Raw genomic sequence first — 6,267 nt, forward strand, 5'->3', positions numbered from 1 at the left:
CTTTGTGACACTTTTTTCACTTCTAACACGTCATCATGCTCTGTCAGCATCATATAGCCAAATAGTGTCAAGTCAACATGTCATGCTACGTTAGCAGTGACAACCGGACCACCTAAAACAATCCGGTCAACTAGTCAGAATTGCAACAAATTGAAAACAAAGTGACTTAACTGGAACATAAAAAATTGCAGAGTCAAAATCGCAAAAAAATAAAAAAATGTTAAGATACTTTTGTGTCATTATCCAAAGAAATTAACAAACGAATGTTATAAATTTACATTGAGAAAACAAGTACATTTTAAATAAAATTCCAAAAGAAAGTTCTAAACTTAAGTCAAAACATTAACCATCTCGAATTTATATTGAAATATACATAAAAAAAAGCACGTAATAAAGTAGTTTAAAAAAAAAAAAAACTTAAGGAACGAAAGTTATTATGAAAAATCAGATTATATAGATTACCGGAGGAGGGGGAACACGAAAACTTATAAAGTCGAGTGGATGAAAATGGTATTTTACAAAGTTCAAAGGTTAGAAGGTCAATGTGACATTGTACAAAGTTGATGGATCATAATTGTCGATGACGAGTAAACACTAAAGTTTAGAAACTCGAGGAGGTAAAAGTGACATTTTAGAAAAGTTGACGGGGTGGTAAGTGTAAGAAAATCAGATATTATATATATATATATATATATATATATATATATATATATATATATATATATATAGACACACACACACATTAAATGTGTGTCCGTGCAAAGTAGCGACGATAAATAACTCTTTTGGCTAATAGGTTTGTTACAGGGAAATAATTATTAGATTTTATTATTAGTTATTATATAATAAAAAAACTACCACTTTTAATTAAATATTTTAAGAAATGTTAATTAATTTATATAGATGAATTTAATATTTTTAAATTGTCATTTTGCTTCAAATTAAATTTTTAATAATCTTTTTTAATTCAAGTCTTCAAAATTTTGGCAAGTACTAATGATTTTGTTATGCATAATTGATTTGTACAAAAAGCTTTGTATTTTATAACTTTTAAAATTCAAGATATAACTAATATACTTTATAATATAGTAAATATATTATGGGGCTAAACACAAAAGGTTAGAATATGAAGGGAGTAAAAGTGACATTTTAGAATGTTGAAAGTTTGGGGTGAAAGTGACTTTTTAGAAAGTAGAGATGTGAAAAGTGTCACATATTACGAGGGATAAGCACGAAACTTTAGAAAATAAAGGGGTTGAAAATGTCATTTTACAAAGTTCAAATATTAAAGGGGGTCAAACTGACATTTTAGAAATAAGCGAGGGGAAATATCATTTCATAGAGTATTTAAAAAAAATAAAGGGATGAAAAATATCATTTTAGAAAATAGAGGGATACCAACTATCTTTGGAAACATCCACGGACATTGATTTTTAAAATATAGTTAATATATTTGTATGATTTTTTCAAACCGTTAAGAAATCCTTATAAACTTTGATAACATAAAACATATGTATGTCTGTTTCAAACCTATAAAATCACACACACACACACACACACACATATATATATATATATATATATATATATATATATATATATATATATATATATATATATGCTAGTCGTTTACTCGCGGCAAGCGACAGATGCGAATAAGTTCTGTCGACAATTATTTCTATTTGAAAACATGTATGTATTTATATATGTATAAACGACAAATTGAAGAAATAACGGATGAAAACAATATTTGGTTAATATATGAAAATTGATTTTTTATAGGTTTAAAAGCCAGTTTTTCAAACCGATTCCAAATTGGTTTCATCAGAAATCCTAAAACTGGTCCAAACCGGTGGATAGATTTTAAACCGAACACGTTTCATTTTCAGGTCGGTTTCGGATTTTAAACCATTTTGAATCATGAACCAATTATTTTGCCCACCTCTATTCCTCTGTTCATACGGATAGGCTACATGCCAAACGATTATTTTTTCTCTTGGTGTTATCATTTCTTTAATAGTTTATGTGAATTTTTATAGTACAATTACCATGGATACATATTTATATATATTTTTAGGATTAACGACATATAAACATTAATACAAACTGAAATATACTTTTAATACAAACTTATATATATATATATATATATATATATATATATATATATATATATATATATATGTTATCCTTATGAAATTGCACATGCACATTGTATACAATGGTCTGAAAGTAGACTCCCATTTTGGAATTCAATTTCAAAATTAAAATAAAAAAATTGTCATTTCAGAATTTTATAAAAAACAAAATTGCATTTAGCATTTAGGAGTTGTTTGTATTCCTATCATTGGTTATACATAAAGCATTAAAAGTTTGTAATGGTATAACATTGTACTTTTAAAACACAATGCTTAAAAATGATGTATTGTAAGAAAATGAAAACATGAAAACAAACACGGGTGCACATACACACACATAAGCTAAAAAAGATATGTACCATTACTTGATGAAATTGCATAGGCACATTGTGTGCAACGGTCCAAAAGTACATTGTCATTTTGGAATTTAATTTCAAAACTAAAACTAACAAAAAATGACATTCCATAGGAAAGAGCAAGCAAGAATGCCTTCATGTACATTTGACCTTCAAGCATTGTGGCTGGACTTTTCTTGCCAAGTGCAAAATAGGCATCAGGTCTTCTTTCACAATATTATCATATTCCATTTTTGTAATTGAAGTTTTAAATAATATTAGTAACAATAAAAAGAGTAACGATAAAAAATGGCCATGGGATGGTAAATGATTCAAAAAATGGTAAAAATCAAAATACATATATAATACCTCATTTACTAGTGTATAAAAGTTTAAAAATAAGAAAACTGTGGAATGGTAAAAATTGCAATTTTTTTGTCCCCATCAAGTTTTTGCACTATAATCGGGAGCTTAAAGCTGCAATTAATGGAAGACAATTACCAATCATATATTGTCATGTTGTTTCTTCTTTGGGTTGAAAATACTTCAAGCTTCCTTTCGTGGCTGTATAAATAATAACAATAGATCAGATAACACATATATACATATTAGATCACACACACATATCAGATGATACATACATTCTTATGAGATCATACATACATATACACATATAGATCAGATCACACAAACATAAAAATCAGGTCTCTCACAGTCAACTTTTATATTTCATGACATTAATTTAATGATCAAATAATAAAAAAATAAAGGTCAAATGATAATTTTTTAAAGCTCCTTTAGTCACAATCGTGGATTCAAATCCCTAAAAAGCACAAATGGTATGATCTTAAACACCAATTTCACATTTATATTAGCATAACACCACATAAATATCAAGAAAATCATGTAAGTGATAAAGTCATAATAAAGAAAAAATAAAAATTGTAATTATTTGGGAAGAGGGAAAGGGAAAACAAAATCCCATATCAACTTCCTGTAGAAAAATTGTAAAACTTGTAATAACTTACTAAACCCAAATCCCAGGTCCATTTCCAACTTGAAATCGAGTATGTTAAAACATCAATACCAATTAAATACAAGAAAAAACACATCACCTAAACCTCATGAGGATATCTCCTAATTTGAAGAAAAATATTCACTAATTTTTATAAGAATGCCACCATTCACTGCATAAAGATAAAAGATATGATAGCATTTACTATTAACCAACATTTAAAAGAGGTTTTATACCAGTTATTAGCTAAGAAATATAAAGATAAAAGATATTTTAGCATTTACTATCAACCAACAATCAAAAGAGGTTTTATACCGGTTATTAGCTGAGAAATGAATATGATACCCGGTAATCAAAAGAGTTTTTATATCCAATATTAGAGACTACATTTGATTTGAATCTAGATAGCTTACCTCTTCGGCATAGATGGAGATCTCAATGTATTTTTCATCCACTTCTTGACAGATGAATGACCATCTACTTCGTTCACAAGTGTTTCTGCAGATTCAAACCTATATTGATCTTCCACCACCTGGTTAAAAGACCATGTAATTATGTGTATGTCTTAAAGGAATTTTATCGAACAGTTGGTGGGCAACGGCTAATCATTCCTTTTTCTCCTCAACAACACGCACACACATATAAAGTAGCATATGAGTAAAGGCCTAAGCAATATATTTTTTGTAAAAGGAAACTGAAAAACAGAAGAAGAATCAAGTCGCTTTATTTTTTGCTTGGATCAATTTTTACCTTTTTGATCCTCAAGGAAAGTGTGAGAATAGTGAGGTCGACTATGGCTCCAAAAGCAACATTGAAGGTAAATCTCAGACCTCATCGATGCCACATGCAACCCAACACATGTCTTGAAATATCCTCATTTGGCTTCATCTCTCAATGCCCTCTCATTTAAGGGCCTGTAACACACACACACACACACACACACACACACACACATATATATATATATATATATATATATATATATATATATATATATATATATATATATATATATATATATACACACACACGAGGTTAAACACACAAACATAGAGACTGTTAGATCAAGCGTACGCAGAGAGAGAGAGAGAGAGAGAGAGAGAGACCTCGATGGTGTGACTATGGTGTAGAACCGGATCTACGATAAAAAGCCTATAAGAAGAAATCAAAAATTGTGATGAGAGAGAGAGAGGGTTGAAGAGGAGATAGAGGCAGCAAAATGAAAAGAGATTACGAGCGCTTAAAAAGAAATAAAAAACTAATCATTAAGTTTTAGATCTGATCGACAAAATCAAAAGTAAAAAACACTAGACTTGCTTCGTTTCCAGGTGATGAGGGCCGAAAATTTGTTGTGGTATGCTGGTTGTGCGATGAACATTGGGGGAGAAGGGGGATTGATGATCGTTTAGTTGTGGGGGAGAAGAGGAGTGATGTCGAACAGTGAGACAGGAGGAGATGTTATATAAAGCGCAGTTGGTTTTGACCGATTCTCTGGCTGAAACGGAATACTACTTCAAAGTCCTGGTTGACCGGATAAGTTTTATATTTCCCGCGATGCATAAAAGGTTTGTACATATTACATTAGAGATTGTACCTCTTAGAACTCAACATTTGAGGCTAAATATATATATATATATATATATATATATATATATATATATATATATATTGCTAGTTTATTGTATTTTAACTATCTATTGTGTGGACATAAGGTTGATTGTAGAACAATCATTTTAATAATTTTAAGAAAAATGATTAATAAATATTATTGAATTAAAACTAATTGAAAAATATCATCTAATTTAACTATAAGGGTATTTTAGTCAATCGAGATAAACTTTAAAAAAAATCCATATTTTTGGGGATAATTAGTTCTCTTGATTTAAAAAATTTTAATTTTTTAATTAATTCAATTTCCATTCTAACGTAATTTGTAAGCAATACAGACTTTTATTCTGTTAGAATGATAGTTCTGTTATAATATTCTGTCAGAATGTTATTCTATCAGAATATATATAATATTATAATGTTATTAATATATATTTTGATTGAATAAACTTTTATAGAATAATAAAATTTTAGATACAAGTTAAATTTTTCCCTCACATTCTTAAAAAATAAGAAACTTTATATAGTATTCTATGATAATGTAACACTCATTAATAAAAAAAACAGATACAATATGTAGATTATTCTATTAGAATGTACTATTACATATACTCTTATCATTATATTATAGATTATTCTTCTAGAATATGATGATCAATAGTACATTCTTTTTTGAAGATCGGTGACCATTGATCATTGTTCATCTCCATCCTACACACATTGATCCAATCTACATGCCCTTGATCATCATGTCCTTCATGCATTCTATGAGAATAAATCCATGAAATCGAATTATGTAAGAATGATTTATACGACAATAATAAACCAAATTTAAGTAATTCTAAGAGAATGCATACCGCATGTTAGAACCAAATAACCAAGTTAGAATTATTTTTGTGTTATTCAAGAATTTGAACATTAAATTCTCTTTCAGGAATTTCTACAAACACCTAGCGTGCAACATAGACATCAAATTCTCTTTCAGGGCATTTCTAGAACGAAGCTACCAGTTGTGAAAAGTAAAGGTTGGAATGCAATGATCACTCACTCTACAAGATAATAGCATGCCTACATATTAATTCCTTTCTTGTAACGTCTCGAAATTTCTAAGTAAATTTTTTTTTTGTTTTAAGTCAACCAAAACATCCATTCAATCATTCCAAAAGCCCAT

At 28.7% G+C, this 6,267-nt stretch overlaps 1 long non-coding RNA gene across 1 annotated transcript; it reads right to left on the bottom strand.

The window, feature by feature from the left end:
• Positions 1-2,801: 2,801 nt before the first annotated feature.
• Positions 2,802-4,970, bottom strand: LOC145104355 (uncharacterized). Its single transcript, XR_013707067.1, has 5 exons — positions 4,806-4,970; positions 4,595-4,640; positions 4,239-4,402; positions 3,902-4,020; positions 2,802-3,037 (listed from the first exon to the last, which is right to left on the bottom strand). It is a non-coding gene; the product is annotated as an uncharacterized LOC145104355 (long non-coding RNA).
• Positions 4,971-6,267: the final 1,297 nt, after the last annotated feature.

This window comes from Lactuca virosa, chromosome 1, assembly GCF_052849685.1.
Source record: "Lactuca virosa cultivar CGN04683 chromosome 1, Lactuca_virosa_CGN04683_v6, whole genome shotgun sequence".
Classification (NCBI taxonomy): domain Eukaryota; kingdom Viridiplantae; phylum Streptophyta; class Magnoliopsida; order Asterales; family Asteraceae; genus Lactuca; species Lactuca virosa.